General features: G+C 42.1%; 1 pseudogene; it reads right to left on the reverse strand.

Moving 5' to 3' along the window:
- Positions 1-9,574: 9,574 nt before the first annotated feature.
- On the reverse strand, positions 9,575-12,582 carry LOC111842525 (uncharacterized; annotated as a pseudogene).
- Positions 12,583-27,549: the final 14,967 nt, after the last annotated feature.

Here is a 27,549-nt window from a genome sequence, read left to right on the forward strand (position 1 = left end):
CAGTAGGCTTGAGCTGAGGGTTGACCACTGTCAGCTGCAGAGAGTAAACAGAATGAATTCAATTCAGGGTGACGGGACACAAGAGTATTGATCTCACGCCAGTTCTGAAAAAATAACCGACATACGGTTGGTCAGAGTTTTAGCACCTGGATCAGATGTGACAGGAGAGCAAGTCCCTTGACAGATTAGGGGAACTGTTGCAGGGCAGATTTTCAAGCATTATGTTCTGGCAATTGTGTGCAGAATATGGAACAAAAGCAATCCCACGGACCATAGGTACACCCTTCTGAAGGCAATGAATAACCAAATACCACAATTATTGGCTAACTAGCTAAATATTATAATCTTTGTTGGCATTGTGGTCAGATTTACTTAGGGTGAGGTATAACACATCATTTCATGTTTAGTTACAGATGAGGAATGAAGCACTATAACCCCAGTCACCAGGCTTGCCTCCCAAGGTAACACCCCCTGGCCTTCTCAGAGAGAATAGGTGCGTAACCCAGTAAAATTCAGATATACAGCTGCATTCTGAGTGAGCTATACAGCACAGATGGGGAGAGACAGAAGGCAGCTATTAAGAAACCTATAGTCCTCACAGCAAGCATGCCAATTTATTATAAGACTATATCTTATTTCCTACTTTCCACCCGAAAAATAATTTTGCCTTAACTAATTGGAACAGGAATAGGATTTTCAAGAGAATTCATTCTACTGGACACAAAAAAGAAACATTGCAATTAGTACTGTAGATATGCCCTATGAAAAAGGAAACAAATTAGGCTATTTTATTTGTTTTTCAAAGATAGCATTAAATAGTAATTCCTGGCATTAAATAAAATTATTAAGACTCATTTGCTGACTGTAAAGTGCCCAGTCTTGTATTACACCAAGGTTTCACATACAGTGCTACCCACTGAGTCACAATTGCTTTAACATTATGATTTTTACTGTGTACCATTAATAACCACCTTTAGAACAGAACAGACCGGAACAGACATTAGCTTGAGTGGATTCAGAAAGCAGAAGTTCCCCATTTAGCTGCGATGTTGTGTGCCCGGCCCCGCGCTCAGAACGCAGCTGAGGCGAGAATTGCTGTTTGCCTTTGGAGATTAGCCGCAAATATTGATTCTCAAATTCTGGGACATCTGTTTGGAATTGGAAGCACTGCGGCTCGCCAGGTTACGCTGGAGGAAGACTGTGTCCTCGTGCTTAAGGGGGAAATATACCAGGATAGCAAGAAGAGAGGAGGGATAAAGCAATGTTCAAGGCTGCTTTGGTCAGTGGTGTCCCCCATCAGTGGGGTGGAGTATCTAATGGAGACCTCAAACCTAGCATTGCACCCCCCTAAAAATAAAACATAGAGCCAGCAAAAACAGCATGGTTCAAATAAGCAAATAACTCCACAGTATTATACTTTGTTGTACATATGTTTCCTTCCAAACACATTTTTGAAGAAGTCCTTGTATGTTCAACAAATTAAGAGGAGCATGAATGGCACATTTAGATAAGCGTGCGTCAGTAAAAAAAATGGATCATCATGTAGCAATACTTTCCATAAATAATAGATGTAAAAATTAAGGGAGTCTTAAGACTGTTAGTTATACAAGTACTTTGATTTCAGAAGTATTCTGAAACCGAAATAATCTGAGTGGATTGACACAAAATCATAGTAATTATATTTCTTTGTGCCATGACAGAAAACTTGGGAGAGATCCAGGTGCCGTGCAAGCAGGTAGTTTTACTAGAACCAGGGTAAACAGAAGCAGAATTGAGAGGCGGAGATGTAGTGGGACACGGAGTGGAAGGTTGGGTAACCAGGGAAGTCAGTCCTACACAGGAGATGGATGGATGGGAGTAGAGAGAACAGGGGGATCCCGGTAAATAGGAGCAGATGGGAACACGGCAGGCAGGTCGGGTCGGGCTGGGGCAGGGCGGGGCTACACGAAACACAAACAAGAAACGCTTAGTACATCATCACATGGATGAACAATACCTTGCACCAAGAGAGAGATGGCCCGGGCTTTTAAAGGGGGCAGCGCCAGGTGCAGTTAATTCACCGAGCGAGCTGGCATTCTCACACTTTGATGTTACAAATGACATTCTAGTAATGCCATGTGCATTTTTAATCAAGTTTTTGTTTTTGATATAGCCTGTAATCATATAACTGAAATCGCACTTCGTAACATGTCACTTAACAGCAAGAAATTTCTCAAAGATACCTCATGATTTAAAGAATTGCTACTGAAAATTTCTTGAAATACTGAACCCAATTCATCCTGATCTCAACAATATATCAGTTTGTAGCTGTAATGCAAGTGTTTTCAAAATCTGGAAAGAGACTCCCATGGAACTTATGAAAGACGTTACCGAATGAAACTGAAAGTGTTGTGTAGAGTTTTGGGTTAGTGTTAGGATGGATTCATGGGTTCAGAAAGGTATCTGAAACAGGCTGTTTTTTTTTCTTTTCATTTTTAGTATAGTCTAAATTTCACAGGTACCTTTGTTCTTCAGTCTCCATGTGAAGCTCTATTCTCCTGTTAGTTCTGTCTCAGAAAATATTAAGTGGCTAAAGATCATATGACACCAAAATAATTTTACAAATTAAGAAATTATGAACAAAAGTGAGTTGAAGTGTGCGTATTCCGTCAAGCAAATTAGCTATGCAGTCTCTTTGCGAAAGTTTGTACAGATTGATATTAATAATGGGATTAATTGATCAATTCTACAGGACCGAGGCTCCAGAGCTGTTTGAATCCTGCCGCTACTCTGTTTGTGTGGAATTTCCCCCTGTGTGATGCAGGATTTTACCTGCAGTCCAAAGACATACAGTTCTAATTTGAATCTCTGAATTTCCCACAGGGTGTGCGCCCTGTGATGGACTGGCTTCCTGCCCAGGGTATACCCCAGCCCTGTGCCTGATGTTGCTCACCTGTGTGACCCCGATCAGCATACAGTAAGTGCTAGAAGATGGATGATTGACTATGTGGAGGTTTCCAGAAACATCCTACTGATTAAACATTACTATTAAATCTTTGCATTGGGAGACTGTCAATTATCATTTTACAGCCTATGTCAATACATGAATTACAAGTACATTAACATGGGCCATTTAAGGTCAAATGGCATATGGGGAAGGTAAATTTTGAAGTCTGTTGGAACGAAGGGGAACAGTCTCTATATATAGGCACTATTGGGAGGAAGATCCCAGTCATACAGTCTACTTACTGTAGACAGAAAAAGAAAAAGGAGGGTCATGTGTAGCTCAGCAGGTTTGGGATCCATGCCTGTATCCACAAGGTCATGCATTTAAATCCCATCCTGCAGAGTAATCATATCACCCTTGGGGCCTTGACTTGAGGCTGGCTGACCCTTTGCTCTGACCCAAATTTTGCTCTCACTTGTGTGTGCACCATGGAGAGCATTATGGGATGTTATGTATGTAGAAATGTTATGTATTATAAAAGAAGCACATGCAAATTAAAGCAGGCAGTAAAATCTAGTCTGTATCATACAGAGATGAACGAAGCATCCAAAACCAATGCTTATCCTGTCTCCTGGACCGAGATTGTTGGATATGCTGGTTTGGCTCAGTTTTTTCCGGCCACTGGATTCAACCAAGGGCTACTGGCAGATTAGCCGGCCCTAAATCCCAAGGAAAACGTGACCTTCTGCACTCCGTTCACTTTTTGCCGATGCTGCACTCTCCCATTTGGTTTGCATGGGGTGCTGGCCACCTTTCAGCAGCTGACGAGACCCATCCAGGAAGGACAGGGCGAGAGGAGCACCATGGCTGGGATGCCAGGCCGTCACAGGGAACACACATGCTCGCACACTACGGCAATTCAAAGATAGCAGTTCACTATCTTTTGGACTGTGAACTTGGAAGACAAACACAGGGAGAACATGCCAATTCCACACACAAAGCCATGATATCATTTCAGTCATATATTAAGCCTGCCCCGCCCGCAATAGATCCACTCAATATGCTGATCTCTGCATTCAGCATTCGTATCTCCATAAGTGTCATACCCTGCTCGTGCCGATCCTCCTGTGTACCACACCCCCCTCACTACCTCGTGTGGAATCTCCATGTCATCACCTGTTTCAAGTTGTGTTAATTAGTCTGGAGTATTTAAGTACGTGACTGTGTGTTTTGCATGAGTCCGGTCATTAACGTTGTGAAGTCGTTGTTTGTTCCTGCCTGTCTATATCTTGATAAAACCCCAAGTTCACCCGATTCTTTACAGTAAATCCTGCTCCTGTTTCCCCAGTCCGTGCCCCATGCGTCATGACAGTAAGGGTCCATCCATCCATTTTCTGAAACTGCATAATCCCAGCTGGGGTCATGGGGGGGACCAGAGTCTATCCCAGTAACAATGGGCATGGGTGGGAACCAACCTTGGGCAGTCGCCAACACACTACAGGGCCAATGTAGACTTACCAATCAACCTATCCGGCACGCTTCTGGACCATGGGAGGAAACCAGAGCCCCCGGCGAAAACCCACATGAACACGGAGAGAGCGTGCAAACTCCATACAGATAGGACCCGGGACTGAACCCAAGACCTTCTTGCAGCACTAACCACTGTGCCAAGGGTCAAAACATTGATATCTGTCATAAGCCTTTAGTCTAAAATGCTCAAAAATAGCACAAAAACTACCCCTGTAAGTATGACATCTGTGATGTCACCAGTTTTCACCTGTGGAATACAGCACATACACATTCCTGATTCTCAGCATTCAATGTCTGTGTCCAAATTCAGGGGCTGCATCCTTCGAAGGACATGGTCTGCAAAGGAATAGCCTTTGTAGGCTGCATTCCTCGAAGATCGAACAGAGCACAAATGGGATGGTCTGGCCTACGGATAATTTCCTATTTGTCTCACCAGCCGTTCCCACCCTAACCCTTGAGTCACGAAGCGCAGCTCCAGTCGCCTAGCTGGGACACACCCACTTTACATCTGCACAATGAATCTTGGGATACACTGGGCTGCAAAGAATCCATCGGCTGGATCCTTTGTGACTTGGCAAAAGAAGGATGCATTTCTAGTCCGCATTTGAGGGAGCCTTCAGAATGGGCCAGCCTTGTCACACCGCTGTGACACATTCCGCCTTCGAATGTAGCCTTAGAGGAATGCAGCCCTTGAATTTAGACAAAGCCAATACTGTATGTAGCTCTCAGCCATCTTAACAAAATGAGCCCACATACTGGCCTACCCGTACAGTTTCTGCTGAATGGCAAGCCATTCCAGCTAACCCGCCTCATAACATGGGGACTAATGCCCCCCCCCCCACCCCTATTGACTGGCCTCTCGGCCACCCAATGACCTGCAGCTCCTAGAATCAGGAAGAAACCAATAGCCTCGACAAAGATGAGTTCAACAACATATTTCAAGCACCACTCTGTTTTAAAGCTATGCTGCACAACAGCTTCATGTTTTAATATCTGGGGATTATATGACATAACAAAAAGAAAAGCTTTATTTCTCTTTTTGAGATATCACAAGAGATACCATATGTTTTTTAAGAGAAACACATTCATCCAGGATGGACAAAAGGCTCTTGCATAATCAGAGGGGAGGAGCATTTTATTTAGTCATGGTTCCAATTCTGCTTGTGGGGTTATGATCTTATTTACTAGTTTTTTCTGGAAACAAATATTAGAGACCTTTTCCTCTATGAGCAGTAGGTGGATAGCATCTGTTATTGTATTTCAACATGTTCTTTTTTTTAATCATGATTATACGGTTTTAACAAATCATTTGAAAATATCTCATTACGAGCTGAAATATCACTAATAACTGGTTTGAAGATTAAATATCCCTCATCTTTTGTTATTGTGGGTGGTAACTTTAATGAGGCACCTGATCTCAATGCTGATAGGGTTCCACCCAGGAGGGACACAGACTATTAATCCAGTATTAATCCAGTCCTAAGTAACTTTTGTCAGTCTCTCAGTCTCATTGATGCTTAAAGGTTTTTGAATCCTACAACTTTATTTACTTGGTTAAAATCTGACCTTTCACAGAATTCCGGTATTGACTTGAATTATCCGGCTTGTATCAGACTCATTAATTACTTCTGTGATCTCTGTTGATTCTTCATCTTCTCCTTGGACAGATCATGCTTTTATTGATATTGTTCTATCTACTGCTGGATCAAACCAAAGAGAAACGTTTTTTGCTGCTTTCAAGACTGGGTAAACTGGTGTGGGTAAAGCTGGTGATGTTACCATTGCTAAACTGATTAGACAAGATTTATATTGATTCTTCGACAAGTGTTTGAACTTTCAGTATAATTTGATTGACTGGGGACAGAAGTCTCCAAAATGCTAAAAGAAACCCACAGTAGTATTTATGTAAGCGAGAGTTTGATTATCCATGTAAGTAAAACTTTTAGAAATCAGTTTGCGTTTGGTCAGCATCTCATAACTGTCAGGATTTAAACTAGAACATGCTCGGGCATGTTTGTGCAAGTTGATTTGGCGTTTCAAGCGTTTTATTTTGAGAAGGTCCAATCACTAGTGCTATTTTCACATAGGAGGCACAGGCTAAAGAGCTATGTGTCATTTGTTTTCATTTAAAATGTTCCAAGTTTTATTGCCGCATGTTTTCCGAGAAGCACAGTGAAATTCTTGTGCTTCAGTTGCAGGGTATGTAGCTCTCAGCCAGTTTATCCTATTGATGCATAGGATAAACATCAAGACCAGGCAGGACAGACAGTAGTACAATACAAGTCAAGGCAGTGCAGGACAAAACAGGACAATATAGAAATTAATAGAAAAAAGTAATAGATATGTGCAGCATTACAAATGGACCACAGTATAGAAGAATAAGTAAGGACAGCTGCATGTGATGTAGCAAGGCAAATGATTGTGCTTTTCATGTAGACCAGCTCCAGTTATTGATGAGCTTTGCTTATACTGTCCATAAAATCCTATTCATGCATTTGCAGAGACTGGGAAAAAAATCCTGCAAATCCTTGAAACTTTATTATAAATGATAGTTACTTTGAGTGGGTGGAAAATCTAATCAAAAGTTGCATTTTCTGGCACAAAGTAGTCGCCAGTCTTTGCATGACTCTGCACACAAAGGGAGTTTTGTGTGAAGCTCCTGTATCCCTGACAGGCTATAGGCACTTTATTACTGAAGTCAGTCGATGTGTCTTATCACACTTATTTATGGACTTCTGTGTCTTATAATTAAAATGTATACATTCAGTCATTGTGTGTGCAAGGCTGAAACATATATTGTTTCTTAAGATCCTTTTCACAATAATTCAATAGGACTGATGTGAATAGGCAAACAAGCAAAAACATCTGAGGTAATTTTTTTTTAGTCTAAGTAAAAACCCAAACTAGGTGCTCTATGAATGAATGGATATATAGATGTTTGTGCAGATAGATAGATAGATAGATAGATAGATAGATAGACAGACAGTCTGTTCCAGGTCGCTGGTTTAAGAAGTACATTCATGTGTTCTGTTTTTGTCTGGTTTCCAGACCACAACCTACATACCTGTCCTGACAGCTGTTTGTTTTTTTTAATCTGCACCACAAGGTCTTTTGTTGATGTCTAATGAGCTCCATTTCCTGTTTCGTTTACACTCCCTCAGTAGTGTTGACCCCCTCATCATCCTGTTTCCTGGTACCATACTGTATCTTTCCCTGTGCAACCCCCATGTCACATGATTCTGTACACAGGTGCCTCTGGAGTATACCTCACATGTCACTACCAAGGTACAAATAGAGTAGAATGTGACATTTTAATTGCTGCATGAACAATTGCATAAACTGCACACTATGATTTTCTAGCAAACAATAAATGAGGCATGTGTTTATGAAATGGTAGCATTGTTGCCAGATGGATTCCCCCGAAGTGCTGGAATGAGCATAAGGTTTTTAGCCTATTTGCAAAAGCAAATAAGAACAAAAAGAGCATGAATTTCACAGCTTTGGTAGTTCCTGGGGGCAGAGGGGAATTAAAACTGTCCTTTTTTCCTTTATGGATTTATACAGAGATTTACAGTGTTTTCTGGATCTTACAAGTTTATTATAAATTGTCAGCACTTATCTGTACTTTTTCTCAATTGCGAAAATGATATACAATGTCACTGGAGCACAGAAATGACCAAATTGTATTAGGAAGGTATTTTGGCTTTAGTATCCATCCATCCCCTTCTTCCAATCTCCCCTCCAGCACATGGTCACGTTCAGCCTGGAGCAAAGGTACATCCTGGTAAGGATACCAGTCTATTGGAGGGCCCACATACAGAGGGGCCGGTGTGTGGCTCAGCAGGCGAAGCCTGTGTGCCGGTAGTACGGCGGTCACTGGTTCGAGTGCTGCTTTGGCAGAATAGCCACATGTCTGTCCCCCTAGAGCAAGGCCCTTAGCCTCCAACTCCGTAAGTGCCACTGCAGGTGGCAGCCCATCACTGCCAAGCTTGCTTTCACCTGCATGTGTGTCATGTAGAGCAAGGGGTAAGCAAAAGGAGATCAATAAAAGGGTTGTTATTATTAAATGTAGAGACTCTAGTTAGCCTACATGCATATCTCTGAATTACAGGAGGAAACCAGAGTTCCCAGAGGAAACCAGCTCAACATGAGGAGAATGTGTAAACTTCACACAAACAGAGCGAGGACAGCATCTTAAGCCTCAATGCTGGAAGTGTGGCCATAATATAATTACAAATATTTGTACATAATCGTAAATCATAACAAATTATAATGACTGAATAATGTAATGATTTATATATACCACTGCATTGTCATCCTGCTGAGGCTGAGATGATTTAGTCAGCATTGTAATGATAGTTATCATGCAGGGCCCAGTCAGCCAACTCTGGGCCCATAACACAGGAGGCCGCTGTTTACCAGCTCCCATTCCACACCATTCAGTGTGCAGCCTGGTACGCATAACCGGCTGTGAGGCAACAGCAGCATCGGACTGAGAAGCCAGTAATGAACATGAGCAAAGTAGAAAAGGATAGAGCTGTGGAAGCAACCTGATGACAGATTCAAACTTTAACAAAAAACACCATGATCATTATTATCGGCAAATACAGTGGAACCGGCTTACAGTGATCACGGTTATAGTGATTGTCCGCTTATATGAATCAAAAAAAGCTTGACACAGAATCAATCCTATACAAATACTAAATAATTTGTTTTTAATAATCAAGTAGTCCACTTACAATGTTCATTTTGGGTCTTTTTATACATGACAACACATGGAAAAAAAACTACGCTAACTCTTTTTTTTTCTAGCTACCTGAGACTAATGCTGCACGCACAGAAAACATGACGGGAAAAAGAAATTAATTTTCTCTCAATAACAAATACAGATTTATCTAAGCTTATGATAAACCTCCAATAACTAGCCACCGAGACGCAATGGCGAAACCTGTACTTTGTGTACAAGGTGAGTAGATACATCTGCGGATGCGCTGGGACACATCATCAGTAATATTCCCTGATATCCTCGGGTGTTTCGGGTCTCAACATCAGACACCCTCCCTCAGGCGACCAAGCTAGGGCTAATCAGACCCCGACTTCTGTCCCAGCAGCGTTGGCTCACGTTTCGGACCTTTTTATCCAAATCCACCTGGAGGCTTTCTCTGCAGCCTCTGTGGTGGACTTCATGGCTTTCCTCTTTGCAGCTCCTGTAATGTTGAGGAGGATGTAGGTTTTGCATAGGGAGCAGACCACAAAGCCCCGACATCCAACCTCACAACAGGATTTCCAGCCTCTCCTCCGGCATTCCTCTATGAGCTCGCTGTATTTGAGCCGCTTGCGCTCATTGGCCTCTTCCATGCGGTCCTCCCAGGGGACTGTTAATTCCAATACGAGGACTTGCTTAGACGAGACAGATGTCAGCACCACGTCTGGTTGGTGTAACATACTCTGGGAACTTGAGCTACCTGCCCAAGTCAACTCGCATTTCCCAGTCTGATGCCGATGAAAGTAGGCCGGCTGCTAGTATTGGCTGTGCTCGTGGCTTCTCTCCAGCTTTCACAAAAGGTACTGCCCTGCAGATGTGTTTCTTGGCCACTGAATTGGAGATGATCTCAGCCACTGTCTTCAGTTCCTGGTCGTGGCACCAGCGGTAGTGTCCTCCTCCGAGGGCTGCTGGGCAACTGCTAAGGATGTATTCCAATGTGCCCCTTCCTGGGCATTGAGGACATGTTGGACAGTCACTCTTTCCCCAGACGTGCAGGTTGGCTGGGCTTGTTAGCACGTCGCACACAGCTTGGACCATGAACTTTATACGCTGTGGCTCTGCCTTCCAGATGTCATTCCAGGTCAGCTTCCTCTCCAGCGCTCCTTCCCACCTTGTTGATGCTCCCTGCTGCCGCATTCTCACCATCCTGCTGGTCCTCACCTCCTCAAGACCTGCCCGCACCTCCTGCAGGACAAGATGGCATCTGTCCTTTCCCTGGGCCCAGTCGCACCGTGGCTGTGGGCCCTGTTCGTCCGATGGCTACTGTGCCCAACAAAGCCCTGTGTCTTAGTTGAGATTCAGCCAGCTCCAGCCCCTCTTGAGCTCTGAACTTCCTGCCAGTCCTCACCACAATGCCTGCTAATGTAACTCTGGAGTCACTGGATTCTTAATAGGCAAGTGCCTCTCTTATGCGAGCAACTCTCAATTCCTCTTCCAGGTTGCTGAAAGGAAGCTGAAGTTTATTGCTCTTGCCGTACAGTGCTACACTAGTAAGACTGTGTGGCAGGCCCAGTCATCTTTGGAGGAAGGAGCTGATCTTTCTCTCCAAGGTCTCTACAGTAGACATAGTCACCTCATACACCAATAGCGGGCAGAGGATGCGAGGGAAAATACCGTGTTGGTATAACCATGCCTTGAACCTGACAGGAAGGTCAGACTTGTCTACTGCAGACAACCAAGCTTCAAGCTTCTTAATGGTAGTTTGGACTGATGCTGTGTCTCTGAGGCTGCAGTCGAAAACCTTGCCTAGGCTTGTGACTGGTTTCTCAGTGATAGTTGGTATCATCACGCCATCCACAAAGAAGCAAAGCTTCTCCACCACTTTCCCTCTCTTCAGGACCATAGACCTAGATTTAGTTGGTTTAAAACTAATCCTAGCCCAGCAGGTCAGCTTTTCCAGGCCCTGAAGGATCCACCGGCATCCAGGCACTGATGTTGTGGTAACCGTCAGGTCATCCATAAAGGCTCGAATGGGGCGCTGTCGAATTTCTGACTTGGACAGGGGGGCTCTACACTCCATCTCAGCTGCCTTCCCCAACATACTCATGGCAAGGGCAAACAGGATAACTCAAATTGTACAGCCAGTTATGATACCTTTCTTGAGCCGGTGCCAGTTGGATGTTATGCTCCCTGATGTCACTCTCAACCTGAAGTTCCCATAGTAGTTCAGGATGAGGTCTTTGATCTTGACGGGTATGTGGTGACAGTCCAGAGTAATTTCCACCAGCTTGTGGGGGATTGATATATATGCATTAGCAAGGTCCAGCCAAAATACTGCCAGGTCCCCTTTCCCCTCACGTGCCTCCCTGATCAGCTGGGTGATCACTCTGGTGTGTTCTAGGCAACCAGGAACTCCGGGAATGCCGCCCTTCTGTACTGAGGTGTCGATATACTTGTTCTTTAAGAGGAAGTCTGTCATCCTTCTGGCAAGGATACTGAAGAAGACCTGGATCAGAACTGCTCCAGCCTATCAAATCCGATTTAGTTTCTTATGCTTAGTTTTTTTTTGGGTACCTGTAATATAGTTAGAATTCATTTATTCCTGCTTACAGCAGCATGTTAATAAATAGGTTGTCATAAATAATTTGTTGAGTGGTTGTGCCCAAGTGTTTTTTAGTCCTCCTGTAGTCGGACCTAGTTGATCTGTTATAAATATTGTTTCAAACTGGACGTGTTGCACTTGCACCAGCCAAGTCACGTGCAGTGCATGTTACAGCAGGATATGCAGCTCTTTCCATAGCTGGTGGATCTCATCTGCCCTGCAGTTGTTGGTATAAATGGGCTTGTTGGACTTGGTCTCTTTAACACCGAACCTTTCGTCCCCGAAGCTTGTGATTATGGTGGTCAGGTACTTGAGTTGGCTTTCTACGTCTCCCTTTGCTGTTGAGTTGATGATTTTGGATGTATCATCATCAAACTGTTGCCATAGCCCATGCTGCTTTGCTTGAGGCCACTTAATATGATGATTTGGGACTACTCTGCTGGGAGTTGTAGTGCAGGGCACTTGGAGGTTCTGGGCTCTGTGGGTTGTCTCTGGGCCAGGCTCCTCCTGCGTCTCATCAAGCGTTAATCCTGTGCATCGTGCTGCATTTTCCTGCACCAAGCATTTCATCTGGCTCTGATGGATTTTTATGCCTCGATCGTTGTTGCAGACCTTGCTGCAGAAGCATCTGCTTGTCATGGTCGATAGTCCGTTTTCCAAGGTCATCATCATTAGGTCCATCCTATTGGGGTGCTCATCCTTCCCCCCTCTCGGACTCCCCTGGGGGTGTTTCTCTGTGGGTTGATCTGCAGCTTGCTTGGGTTCTCCCTCACGGGAGATGCAGATCGGGGTGCTAACCCTTCCAGCCCCGGACACCATCTTTCATGCTGTCACTGTCTCTCCAGTTACTTGGTTGTCACCCAATCTCTTCCTTGGAGCCACTGGTCACGCCAGTTGAAAGGTGAGTAGATACATCTGCGGATGCGCTGGGACACATCATCAGTGATGTTCCCTGATATCCTCGGGTGTTTTGGGTCTCAACATCAGACACCCTCCCTCAGGCGACCAAGCTAGGACTGATCAGACCCCGACTTGTGTCCCAGCAGCGTTGGCTCACGTTTCGGACCTTTTTATCCAAATACACCTGGAGGCTTTCTCTGCAGCCTCTGTGGTGGACTTCATGGCTTTCCTCTTTGCAGCTCCTGTAATGCTGAGGAGGATGTAGGATTTGCATAGGGAGCAGACCACAAAGCCCCAACATCCAACCTCTATTGGGTCACAACAGGCTTTCCAGCCTCTCCTCCGGCATTCCTCTATGAGCTCGCTGTATTTGAGCCGCTTGCGCTCATTGGCCTCTTCCATGCGGTCCTCCCAGGGGACTGTTAATTCCAATACGAGGACTTGCTTAGACGAGACAGATGTCAGCACCACGTCTGGTTGGTGTAGCATACTCTGGGAACTTTAGCAACCTGCCCAAGTCAACTCGCAGTTCTCAGTCTGATGCCGATGAAAGTAGGCCGGCTGCTGGTATTGGCTGTGCTCGTGGCTTCTCTCCAGCTTTCACAAAAGGTACTGCCCTCTGGCTGCGGATGTGTTTCTTGGCCACTGAATTGGAGATGGTCTCAGCCACTGTCTTCAGTACCTGGTCGTGGTGCCAGTGGTAGCGTCCTCCAGGAGCTGCCTTCCAGATGTCATTCCAGGTCAGCTTCCTCCCCAGCGCTCCTTCCCACCTTGTTGATGCTCCCTGCTGCCGCATGCTCACCATCCTGCTGGTCCTCACCTCTTCAAGACCTGCCCGCACCTCCTCCAGGACAAGATGGCATCTGTCCTTTCCCTGGGCCAGGTCGCACCTTGGCTGTGTGAAGGCCCCCAACCCTTCTCGTCAGATGGCTACCGTGCCCAACAAAGTCCTGTGTCTTAGTCGAGATTCAGCCAGCTCCAGCCCCTCTTGAGCTCTGAACTTCCTGCCAGTCCTCACCACAATGCCTGCTGATGCAACTCTGGAGTCAATGGATTCTTGACAGGCAAGTGCCTCTCTTATGCGAGCAACTCTCAATTCCTCTTCCAGGCTGCTGAAAGGAAGCTGAAGTTTATTGCTCTTACAGTACAGTGCTGCACTAGTAAGACTGCGTGGCAGTACAATATTGTACTGTATTGAAGCGCTGAGCAGGAATGAAAACGACAAGAGGCGGACTGATACTAAGTTGTTCTTTATGTTACTCCTTAAAGGGACTGCACAACAAGCAACAACAATACACAGCACAACAATTACCTACACTATAAAATACAAACAAGGGCTATATATGTGTGCATGTGTGTGTGTGTGTGTGTATATAATATATAAATATATATACACACACATACAAGACATACACGGGCTGTAATATACACTCACTCGTAAGGCATGCCGGGACATGCAGAAACCGCTGGCCTTATAGTATTTTAGCGTATTTGAATTATACAAAGTTCAGTAATTTAATTTATACTGTATTGTAATTTGAAAAGTGTTTGAAACAGCTGTACTGCATTTTGAGAGTCAATAAAATTCTGTAAATAGTGAGGCTGTACGTTCTATTACCTTATATTAGTGTAATAAATATACAAATGTTAATTAGATGATAATCTGCCTGAGTGTCACGATCGGCACAGGGAAGCAGGCAAAAGAAGTCGTGGATACGAACAAAAGGGATTTATTCACAGAGTAACACACTGCATAACACACGTAACGTTAATGACCGGACTGGGGAAAGAAACTGAAAGGTGACGAAATACTTTGAAGTAATGACAGCAAGAAAAACTTTATTAATCCCTCGGGAAGGTTCCTCTGGTAAATGCAATTTATAGCAGTAACAATACACCGGCCTAATAGTGTAGTCACACATAGCAGTACGGCAGTACATTACAAAAAAATCTAAGATAAAAAAGTAGGAAAGACTAACAAATAACGGTGGGATGATAGTAATAATAAATAATTATTGCACGGGTTAATTGCACAGTCATGTGGTCTATTGTAAAGTCAATAGAATGTCCTTCTGTCCCCCATCCTGCTCCCCAATGAGGAGTTGAACAGTTTGATGGCGTGCGGGACAAAGGAATTTTTAAGTCTGTTAGTTCTGGATTTGAGAAGCAGCCTGTCACTGAGCATACTCCTTTGGTTGTTTATGACACTGTGCAGAGGGTGCCTGACATTATCCATAATGGCAGTTTGTTCAAAAAAAGGGGGGGGGGGAAATGGTTATAATGATCATCCACTTATAGTAATCAATTTCACCCAAACAGATGTGATCACTATAAGCGGATTCCACTGTACAAATTTCACTCCAACATATTAACACATATTTCAATCAGATAAAAAATTTATATCACAGTTCTCTTGTAATTGATATAGACTGGAGGAAATTTTCAATCATCCATTCATCTTCCACTGCTACTTATCCAGTACTGGGCTGCGGGGGACCTACAGCCATACCAGGAAGCAAAGGGCACAAAGCAGACCCTCCCAGGTGGCATGTCAGTCCTAGTAGGGTACAAGCAATTAAGTAATATAGGCAAACTACAATCACCAATTCACCTAACTGCATGTTAGGGCTGCAAATGAAAATGAAACCTGTACAATTCGAAATTCTAACCCACAGTCCCTTAGGTGTAAGACAACAGTTAGAGTAATCCACATTTATGTGTGAAATTATGGTATATTTAATTTATGAACATACAATATAAAGTTGTAAATCAGCTGCAGCGCTATTTATATACATATATACAGACTATACCTTCATAAACAACTACATTATGAAAGACATAGAAATGTATTTTTGTGATGTTTAACACCGTTATCTGCATTAACGTAGAGGTAAGTATAGCGACTGAAGATTTTCAAGTATAGGCTCAAGAGACTACACTATGCCACCTTCTGGTGAAAACGTAAAAAGAACATCATATAACACGCTTCTTATCTAAATGAACAGCAACAATTAACAACATATCATTAAAGGTTATGGATAAAATATTACAAAATAATCATACAAGTGCAAAGGAGACAAACTGAATATCATGCAGAGGAGAAAAAGATCAGGACAAAGGCTTTGCAGCAGATGACCAGGCTCACCTCAAACTGCGAGTGTTTATGCAATGTTCGTGCATTGAGAGAAAAGATGCACTGCTTGCAAACCATACTTCACAGCATGGCGACAAACTCAAATCCATGCGAATCATGCAACAAAAAAAAGACTGCGCTTTCACTCTCAATGACAAGCTGACATTTCAGACCCATGTGCACATTAAAATATCACCGGAACATCCTGGAACGACAGGAATCCCACAAAAGCAGCTAGACCCTCGCTTTCCAAATACGGTCAGCCAGGGCAGACACCACATTTCTGTGGCCTGAGGTGAGATGTTTGGATCTAGCTGACAATTTAAAAGCTATTTGTTTTTTAATATACTAGGTAATCCCTGTAACTCTTTACTGGATAAATGATTGTGAGAGAGAATAAGGGGCATTGGAGGGGCATGGATACCCTGGAAGATTCAGGGGACCCAGCACTTGACAGGGGCCTTGAACATTAAAAATTATATGTAAAATTAGGCTGTGGGGGAGGTGACATTTTCTCAGAAGGCACAAAATTTCTGGGTGGATGGATGGATGGAATATCCGGTTCCTATTGCATGTTTCAGATATTTAGGGTTGTTGATCTACTAAAATAACCATCACAACCTATTTGTGAGTGTTTTCTTGATGTTTAGTATACACACACACACACACACAAACGCACGCACATATACAGTATGTAGGCTATTCCTGACACGCTATCTACTGCAAAAAGTGTTTCATCTGCTGCTAAGCAACGTGTCGCATGACACATTCTATTCATAACAGTGTATTTATCTGTCTCTATTGACCATTTCTCATTGCTCAATGCCCCCACACCCCCTAAGTAAATAAATAAATGAAATAAGGCACTTCTTGACACAAATGTTATTTTGAGATGCATGTGTAAACTATTGTCCATTACGAATGTTTATGCAACTGGGATTTTTTTAAGAGGGGTGGGGCTCAGTGGGTAACACTGTATCCCAACAAAAGTGGTATAAAAAGGATATATATATACGCACACACACACACACGCTATATACACACAGACACACTTTAAGGGAATACAACCAAATTGTCCAATCCTGTCCAAATGCAACCACTTCCAATCCTGTTTTGTTGTTGCGAAATGCTTTAATTTCTCCCAAACACAATTTTGTGTTAGCTTCCCTGACTACAGGCTATTTTAATTAGCGAAAGGCGGAAGCACATACATTTTTGAGATATCGGTCATTTTTTTTAAGATAGCCCAACATGCACAAAAACGATGAATGCTTTATTTAACGATATCAGTGATAAACCGACTGCTCCAGCTATTTACAAAACTATTTACTAGGCACAACTATGGATTATTTTAATGAAACGTATTTGGCAAGGAAATGGGCAAGCACAACTTTTCAACTTCTACCCATCTGCACCCACCCTCGAAGATGCTTAAGGTGAGATTAATGTCAAATACGAATGGAGACGTGAAACTAATACAGAAGCTGTAGCTATGTCCCACAATTAAGTTTTGTTGATTACTTGTCTGTCTCTTCGCGTGACACTCATGCACAATCCCTTTTAATAAACGTTTAATATTTACACTAACAGAGCAATTATTTTAAGATTCATTTATTCCACGTGTTGGCCCTTCAGGGGCGCTGACAGCATATTCATCAAAGTGAACGTGTGATCAATCTATTTCCCTGCACTCCAGGAGATAGATTGTGGGGCAGTTTTAATCGAATTGCGAAGTTTGCACAACTTTTCCACCTTGACTTCAATTTAGGGGTTTTCATCTTCGAGGACTGTTCAAACATCTTAGACGGATAATCCTGAATACGCCCACGTTTGTGTCTTGCATCTCCTTAAACAATCAGATAAACAGATTTTCGAAGAAAATGGGCAGGTGTGAGAATAGCTCCGTAAATTACTTTGAGGAAAGTAGATAATGAAGTGATTTTCATTACGTTGGATAGAAGAGATTGGGTTAATTAAGTACATTTATGAAGTTTATTTCGCTTTGGGAGATTTACGGCAAATGAATTCTAGACAATTCATGCAGTTTCTTGTAGACACTGGAAAAAAGGCTCAGTTTTTACGAATAGGCCTTAGTGACTGTATTCTACTTTTAAAACTCTTGTTTAAGTTTCGAATTACACCTGCTGATCAGTTAAGTTGTGAAAGTTGCTGTTGGGAATGATGCCATAAAACACCTCAGTTTTGCGACTGTTAATTAGCCTGTTATTTTGGCAGCGTGGTTGCATATCCTGCAGTACCAGTCCTAGCCGGCGTGTCACCCTAGGGGAGCATCACTGTTGGCGCCCCCTGTCCGATGCAAAGTGGAATTGGCTGGCAAGTCCGTACCCCCTCAGAAGTTGGTATCCTAGGTGGCTGCCTATAGGACTGACCGGCCCTGATATGCTGTATTACAGTATATGTAATGGGTATGTCCTACACAATAGCCAGTAGCGGTCCATGTGGCACCCATGTCAAGCTTTACACCCTCTCAGGAGCTGCCGCCCTGGCCAATTGCCCATATTGCCCTTACCGGGATCCACCACTCAGTGTGCCAGATAATAGAGTGTCTACGTCATTGATTGTGATATCTGGAATATTTCATATTTTGAAGCAGGACATCCCTCTGATGTCAGTTTCACCTCTGTGATTCCCTTATTTGCATGCATTATGACATCTTCTTTCAGTGTCCTCCATCACATACCCCCTTTGGTGGCCATATCAAGGTGCATTCCTACCAACTTAATCCTCACCCCTTTCTTGCATCGAAATGTTTAAATAAAATTAATGAAATAAACCAAAAGAGTGCATCTGATTCGTCTTTCAGACATTCCTTTGAGTTGTCAGTACCTTAAAGAAGTGTAAAAATGGAGTCAGATCACCTGCTTAAATTAAACATCATACTTTTCAAAGTGTGATTCCTTTCAGCAGGATTAAAAAAAGACCATCTCAACAGCACATATCACAACCCAGTATTTTAATTTTGGAACCCTTGAAGTCTTTTAATTAAAAATGTAATTATCCTATTATGTTTTAGTCAAATTATGAATAATCTGGAAGAAATACAATTCAAAAGACACACAACAAATAAAGGTCACTTGTTGAAAATGCAAGTTACAATGTCATTGGTTTCTACTTTGTTCTGCATATAATTGTATAAATGTATTTGGTGCCATCTAGTGAATTCGTAGTACAGTACAGTAGTAATACTAGTACAGCCATCTTTGAGGAACCATAATTACCCGACTGTTAATGTACTACAGATGGAGACAAAAAAAGAGAAACAAACAAGTTATTTTGTGAAGGTTCAATGTAAACATAACTTGTTCTCTTCCACGTTTGGTTTTAAACATTCAAATCATGAGCCATCTAACCAAAGAACTAACAAATGAACAGAAACACAAGAATCTCCAAATAGCTTCTTGATTTGATCCGATGAATAAACTACCAAACCACCTCAGAAAAGTGTCTACCATATGACCCTCCCTGAAATGTCCAAATGTTTCAGATTTTGTTTGATACATTGTTGAACTTTCTAGCCACATGACTTTGTGGCAAGAAACAAAATCAAGTGTTTGCTGTGACCACTCACACTTTCTGGTAACTGTTTCAACTGTGAAATATTGAACTGGCATATAAAGAGCAATGCTTTCTTACAGACATACCGGAAGAAGAGGGCAGATAAGAGTTGCCAGGTAGGTGACTTTGGGGTGGTGTATGGCTCAGCGGATTTGGCTGCTGTCTCTTTAATCCGAAGGTCACCAGTTAAAATTCCGTGCTTGGCAAAGTGATTTCACTATTGGTCCCTTGAGCAAGGCCCTCAGTCTCCAATTTTGCCAGAGACTGTCTGACCCAGCTCTGTTAATTGTCACTTTGAATAAAAGCATCTGCTAAATATGTAAAGTGTAATAGTATTTCAGGCAGAGTGTCAGATTTTGAGTGCAGAGCTTTTTTTCCCTATTGTCTTTTATTTTTGTCCTTATATCTTAATTGTTTTGAATCTTGCTCTGTAATGTTTAAGGGTTGACAACACAGTCTGAATAACTATTTATATTATCACAACACATAATTGCATTTATTAATTGCATTTCCTCTGATTCACATGCATGAGGTTTAATTTCTATGACTGTCTCATTAATGCCATGAAGTCCACCTCAGTGGATGGAAATCCTAGAATCCTAGATTGTGGTGGACTTTTTGATTTTCTGCTCTCTCTGACATATAGATGTGTTGCTTCATTATATATCTGAAAATTTTAATATATATAATATATATTTAGCAATAAACAAAATGCATCCTAAAATTATTAGGATGCCCGTGCAATTGAATATTTGAGAAATGCTTTACCAAAATATCAGCTGAAATGTGTGAATGAAAAAAAGACCCCTGTTATTTTTTGTACCTTTGTTGATCAAGGACATCTGCATTCTTTTCTTTGTGCTTCTTCTTTTACTGAGTTAAAGGATAAAAGGAAAGACACAGAGAAGCAGAGACTATTCATGGCCACATTGCTGAGGAAATGTGTAAAGGTTCATTAACTGAATGTGAATGGGAACACAAAAGTGCTAAAAAGCGACAACAATAACATGCTGTTTGGTTTTCTAACAGCTGGACATAAAAAGTCATACAATTAAAGTACTACTGTGAAAAGAACTGAATTGCACATCTTATATGGATAAAAACAGAATAAAAATATTAAAATATGATAAGTGTTTGTCAACAGTCTTACTGTGCCTATAGAGTGAATATTTGAACTATAACATTTCCCTTTTCAGATCTCCTTTCTGTTATGGACCTGCAGGCCACAAGAGGGCAATCTGAGCTGCTTATGCTCCACACTTATGCGAAAGGAGACCACGAGGAAAACAAGCTCTTGGTTTCTTCTGAGTTTATGTCACAGGGTTTTGTTTATCATGACATCATACCTGTCCCTGACATTCTGGGTGTTTCTCAATATGTGTACTTGACCGTACCTGTGCTCTCGTCTACCCATTTTACCATGTCTTTCCTTTTATCCATTGCCGAGGACCAGTTCCAATGCTAAGAATACAAGTACAGAGGACGGTAAAAATCCCCAGATGTCGTTCTTGCTCCAAATATCAAAGATACATTGGATGCATCCTCACCAAATGAGACCAATCCAATGACTCATTGCGCTCCAAGTTCGTTCTCGGGTGACAAGTTAGCAAGATCGGTCTTGCCAAGAACACAGGTACGATCTTTGCGTTCTCGGTATTGAGAAACACCCTCTGCTTTCCCAGGCTTTGCTGATTCCAGCTCTCCCTGTTCGCCTGACCACTTTCCTGCCTGCCAATAGTCTCTTCCTGGTCCCCTGACAAAATGCTTCCTGGTTCTCCTCTATTCTCACTTTCAGCTCTCACCACCAGAGAGCTGTCCACTTCCACTAGTCACTTTGAGCGAAGTCCAAGTGGTGGGCTGGCCAAATGTGATTGCTAACTCCTACAGGCAGTTTACCTCATTTGTGTCCCTTCGTCTGTTATCCATGCAGCATATCCAGCACATGGTCATGTTGAGTCTACAGCCTATCCCAGGAAGCATGGCACAAGGCCGGGACAGGATCTTAGTACTTGATTTGAATACATTCCTTGAGCATATGTTTGAAAGAATTGACTTGCATCTCTGAAAAGATAAAACCAAGTCTGTCTGCAAAGCAAGTTATTCAATGGGCACATTTAAATAAGCCGCAGAACTGGATAGTTAATTTTATTCCTATCCATTTACAGAGAAAAAAAATCAGACACTCAGGAATTAACCGCTTACAAATGAACCAAAACTTTTATGTGTCCACCTGAACATCTCCCACTATGCTTTACAGTCAGGTATCTTGCATTCTCCATTTTTCCCATCACAGTCTTTGCAAACAAATATCTTACATGGACTTTGACTGATGAACAGATTTGAATGCCCAGGACGGGCTGGATTCACACCTTATTTCATGGATTAGATTGAAGTGGAGCTTTTACTATGAAGCATTGCTTATCCTTGTGATTTATCAACAGCTGACTCAGTGCCCTGATGTAATCAGACATTACATATTTATCATTTAATAACTGCTAACACTTTACATTAACTGCAAGTTCATAATGCTTTTATAAAGCATTCATAAAACATTCATAAACAGCATTTAGGTATGCATTAACTAACATACGTTAACAGCTTTAGTATACATCAATAACACTGAATATTCTATGAATGCATAATAAATGCATCATGAAGGTGCAGTTAATGTAAAGTGTTACCCAATACTACATGGATTTCTTATGCTCAGTTACCCTCCTGAGTGTGATTTTTACAGATACACAGTTTAGGAGACTCACACGTTCATCTTTCAATTTAACAAGCAAGGCTGAGGCGTCCTTGAGATTCAACATGGCCTCTAATCAGCCGTGCCTGAAGTTCTTCAGTCTTACCTCTTGTCCCTGCCCTCTTGTTAACCAGACACGGCTGCCTTGTGTTTAATCCTCTGTTAGTCATGTATATTAGCACATCTTAGTTCTGTGTTCCCTGTTCTGCCATTGTCATCTGTCTGCGTGTGCTGCCCTGCCTGGTTTCCACAATAAACTTGCCCATGAGGGTTGTACCTGCTGACAGCCTACATTTGGCTCATCTTTCTCCTGTCGTGACGTGACACTATGTAACACTGTGTCCAGTTTCTGGGAGCTAAATCACCTTATTATCCAATCATATTTTGTGTCACTTTCTCAAATCCATGGAAATCAAATAAGAATGAATTCTGTTATAGGAAATAGCTATATTATTTGTAATTAAGCTTTAAATTGCTCTGGAAAACCAAATAGGTAGCATCAAACACTCAGACTTATAATGGGGATATAAAAATAATGTCCATCTGTGTTTAACCACTTGCCAAATTCAGGGTCAGGAGCCCATGAGCACAGGGCAGGGAACAACTCAGGATGGGCTGTCAACCCATCGCAGGGCACACTCACATATCATTCATATATATGGGCAATTTGGTAACGCCAATTAACCTTGCCATTTTATTGGACTGTGGGGGGAAACCAGCGTACCCAGAGGAAACCCCATGTCAACGTGGGGAGAACATGCAAACTCCACACACAGAGATCCATGGCGGAGATTCAAACCATGGGAGACAACAGTGTTAATCACTGCAACACCATGCCACCCCTACAAATATAATGTGTATAATATTTATAGTGTATAATAAACTAGAGTGAGCTCAGTAAGTATTTAGGCACAGAAAGCTGTTATTTTGTACTATGCCTCCTCTTACCAACCTTACTGTGAGACACTGCAGGGAAAGTAAGGACACTGGGTGAGGTTTAGGTGATGTTTTGTGTTGCAGTGGCAAATGATTAACCACCTCCGGGCCAACAGGTGACCTCATTAACGAAATACAGATGACTGTTATTAACTTCAGTGTATTGTGGGAGTTATTTAGGGGTTCGTTTAAGTGTCAGGAGGTGGAGAGGGAGGTTAGGGGAGGAATGGGTAAGGTCAGGAAGAAGCTGGCACCAGGGTTTGAGGAGTGGGGGCTTTTAAATGTTGTTTCCTTGTATTTAATGAGTTTCGGGCCCTTAGTCATTGTGCTTTCTTTGTTGTTTGTAAAGGGGCCTCTTTCTTGTTTTTGTAGGTTTATCTAGTAAAATCTTTAGTTTGATTTCTTCTATTGTATGCTTTTCCTGCTCCGTGACAATCTTCTGCCCCATAAAAACCACCAGTACTCTACAATACCTTCTGAATTATGTTGATAAATTTGTCCAAACCACCCTACACTGCTCTGATAAACAGGATCCAAACTCTGGAGCAAATCGTGTTTAGAATGTTAAAGATAAATGTTACTGTTGTTGAAGATAGTCCTCTTTTGGTTTATTTTGAAAGAAAATATTTGCTTTCAATAGGATTTTGTAACTTGTTGGTACTAGGTGGTCTCCAAAAGTTACTCTTCAAGGTCTCTCAGGAAGAGACCTGGAACAGATAGTGAGATAGTGAGACCAAAGGTTTAGTGTATTTTCTATACAGGAATCCAAAGACACGCATACATACCGATAATGATATATACTGTCTTCATGTTTGCACACTGCTGTTATGTATCATTAGGTTCTGTAGTAACAGTTTTAAAAATCTACCTCAACAAAGTCGCAGTTAAACAGCATTTCCATTCATATTCCAATTTTTGTTTCTTCTGGTCAGTTAAAATATAGTATTAATGATGAATTTGTACAATCAGAAAAGACTGTGCTGCCATACAGTTCAGGAATACCTACAGAGTGATATCATCATTCATCATCAAGATGCAGAGCACTGGATGCAGAACAAACTGAAGGCATGACCAAAGTCTTTCCTCGAGATACATGTCCAGGCCTTGCCAAGGCACAGGTTGTACATCATGGCTTCACATCATTTTCTGTTTGCTCCTGTTTATAGGAACAGTTTCCTCTGTGCTGTTTGGATCATTGTGGCCAGTGGCAGCAAAGGTGGGAAAGGTGCCAAAATGCCAGGCAGGTTCTTGATGTAGTTGAGGCAGCTGTAAGCCGACCATAGGCTCTCAGGAAAGCCGATGCGATGCCCCATTAGCCACTTCTCTTCTCGGTGTGGAACAGCACCCATAACAATGTGGGCTTCACCCTCACAGTTTGTGCTTAGGTGGCTTACCCACTTCTCTAGTGCTGCCCAGGATCCATCATTGGCCTTCACCTTCTGTGGGACCACATTGGTGAGGGTAAATGTTGACTTATACCTGAGGGTTTAGGTGACCATGGGTGTAGCTCGCCCTGGTGTAATCCAGGTGGCACAGCCTGGCTATCCACCACACTCTGATGGGGGAAAGGGGCAGCACGTTGCCATCTGCTTTGCAATATGCCAGCTAGAAGACAAATGTCAATGACCTCATCGATGAGTTAATTTTCATCCAATCATCTTGCAATCAGTAGATGTTAGCTCGGAAGTAGCAGAAAATAACATATACATTTAAAAACCCGTGTGGAAGGATTTTCTTTGGCCCCATAAATGATCAAGCCAGAATTTGATTTTAATTGTCAATCTTGGTATACCTAGGAATTCTGGTAGAACTCGGAAATTTTGAGAAAATTTAGAAGCCATATAATATTCAATATGGTAATAATAAAAAGTATAACTTATACAGTTTAAAACATTCCTGAATTCCAGCATCAATTTATATGCAGTGTCCAGACAAGAAACTGACCAAAATAAGGAACACAAATAACAGATTTTAGTTAGTTTTTGTTTGTATCACAGTCTTACCAAATATATTCATATAATGCATGTATTTCTCAGGTAAAATTATTATTCATGTAATTGGAAACAAGAACAACTATGAAGCAGAAAAATCTCAACATTGACATTTACAGTGATTCCTTTTTCATGTACATTGCCACCATTCAAAATATATTTTTTTTAAATGTAAAAGTAAAGTTAGTGCCTGAGGAGAAGGAGATGTGATTTTTAAGATAAATAGTACATTTTTTCACACGTACGCCGATCATACATATAAGGATGGGTTTTGAATGTTTTGGTAGAAATGCTAATACTGACGTGAATGGTCATCCAGGTCATAAACAGATACTGTGGAATATATTATGATTAAATAATACAGTGGTACCTCGATTCTCGAACTCACTAGAACTCGAATTTCTTGAAAGTCGAATAAACCAGTTTGACCTAGAACTTGATCTGAATATCAGAAGTCGAACCGTGAACGCTGACCTAATATAAATTGTACGCGCCAGGAAATGAGTCATACTACAATGCATTTCTTACTTGAATGCCTTCTTCACAGACTGGACGATTAACCAAATAAAGCAGCACAACATTACAGTAACTAACAATAAATAAACCACTAACTTACGTGTACTATTAGAGCATTTATGTCATTTATTTAAACTTTATTTTACCAGGTAAATTAACTGAAAACCAGTTCTTTACGTGATATTCGGGAGAAATAGCAGATTACGCATCGGAACTGCCTGGGATACAAACGTCATGCATGTAACTAAACTCTTCAGCCAATAAGCCAATAAGATGTGTCGTCACGGAGGCAGTTCCAGTTTGTGCAGCCGGGTGAGAGGTCTCAATGCATCTAACCATAATGCATTGCGTCAGGATCAGAATGCCTTGCTTTAAGCCAGCGCTGTAAGCAAGTCGAACGCACCCAATGACTGGACTGGGGAAACAAACTGAAACGCGGACTTAATACAGAGGACTAATGACAACAACCAGAAACAGCTGATCACATGGGGATCCCACATGAGGTTAACGAGGGGGCGTAGCACACGGAAGGAGCAGACGATCGGGGCAGGACAGGGGTATCGTTTTGGAAGCCATTAAGAAAAAAATGCTCTTCTTGTTTTATCCTGATCATTTTGTGTTTAAATGCTAAAAAAAAAAAAACATATTTAGGTGTAATTTTGGGGGGCCGGGAACCAATTAATTGGTTTTGCATTATTTCTTATGGGAAAAATTCGATCAGAACTCAAACTTTTTACGATTCAATCCGGAGTCCGGAATGGATTAAGTTCGAGACCCGAGGTACCACTTTATTAATAATAAATTCATTTTTAGGGAGACTGGTTTTAAATGTCAGGCACACACATACCGCTTTAAAACTGATCCATCCTGCCATTTTTCAAATCCACTTGCCCACTGCACGGTTCTATCCTGGAAGCTACATGTGCAAGGCAGGGAAAAGCCCATGATGTGGTGCCAACGTATCACACACTGTCAGAAAAAAGGGTACAGCCCAGGTGCAGTGCTGTTCTCCAAGGTACAAGCAATATTAATGTATCCCCAATGGTACAAAAATGTTCCTCAGAGTCCTTTACTTTACCTTAAAAGGTATACTTTCCTACAGTTAGGGTACAATTGGCAGACCCTTGAGGGTACAACCCCAGTGACAAGAAATTGTACCCTGAGAGGTACATATTGGCACTTTTTTCTGACCGAACTGGTCACACACACCATTCATACCTATGGACAAATCCTCTGTCCTCTATTTTAAGCAAGCAGGACAACTTTCTATATTGTATGCTGAAATAGAGACAGAATTATCTTCCATAACAGCACCCGAACATCAAGATGCTGGACTGTAACATTGTCTGAGGTAAACAAGACAGACTGGTTGACGGGGCTTCAACTAGCTAAAAAAGAAATTGTCATGTATCTGAAAGCATACTTTTTCCCTTTCCCTCTCTACTCTAGTAGTACATCTTCATCTGCTTCGCATTAACTTGCCTGGCAGGCACATAATTGAATTAGTTTATTTCTTAGACAGATGAGATGCGGTTTGGGAATGTATCCACATGAATGAGAATTTTACTACACATGAATGACTGCCTTTATTCTTTGGCAGAGACAGCTGAGTTGGGCGATGCCTGAAGTTTGGGGCTGTTTAAACAACTCAGGCAATGTTGCTTCGCTTATCTCCGAAAATAGTGACATACTTTTTTTATTCCCTCCCTTAGTGTAACGCCGCATGTCACATTTTCAGGCTTACCCCAGTGTGCTTCATAACTACCAATTATCCTGCTCTGATTGCCCTTGGGAGCTCCACCTGTGTCTTACCTTCTATATGTGAAGGTGTAAGGCAGCGGTTGGCAACCCTGATCCTGAGCTGCAGGTATCCAGCAGATTTTCTATCCTACCTGATGAATTACTATCTGCCTGACATCAGGTGTGGTTCATCAGAGACCAGGTGGGAAGGAAAACCTGCTGGATACTGACACTCCAGTATCGGGGTT

Source organism: Paramormyrops kingsleyae, chromosome 5 (assembly GCF_048594095.1).
Source record: "Paramormyrops kingsleyae isolate MSU_618 chromosome 5, PKINGS_0.4, whole genome shotgun sequence".
Classification (NCBI taxonomy): Eukaryota; Metazoa; Chordata; class Actinopteri; order Osteoglossiformes; family Mormyridae; genus Paramormyrops; species Paramormyrops kingsleyae.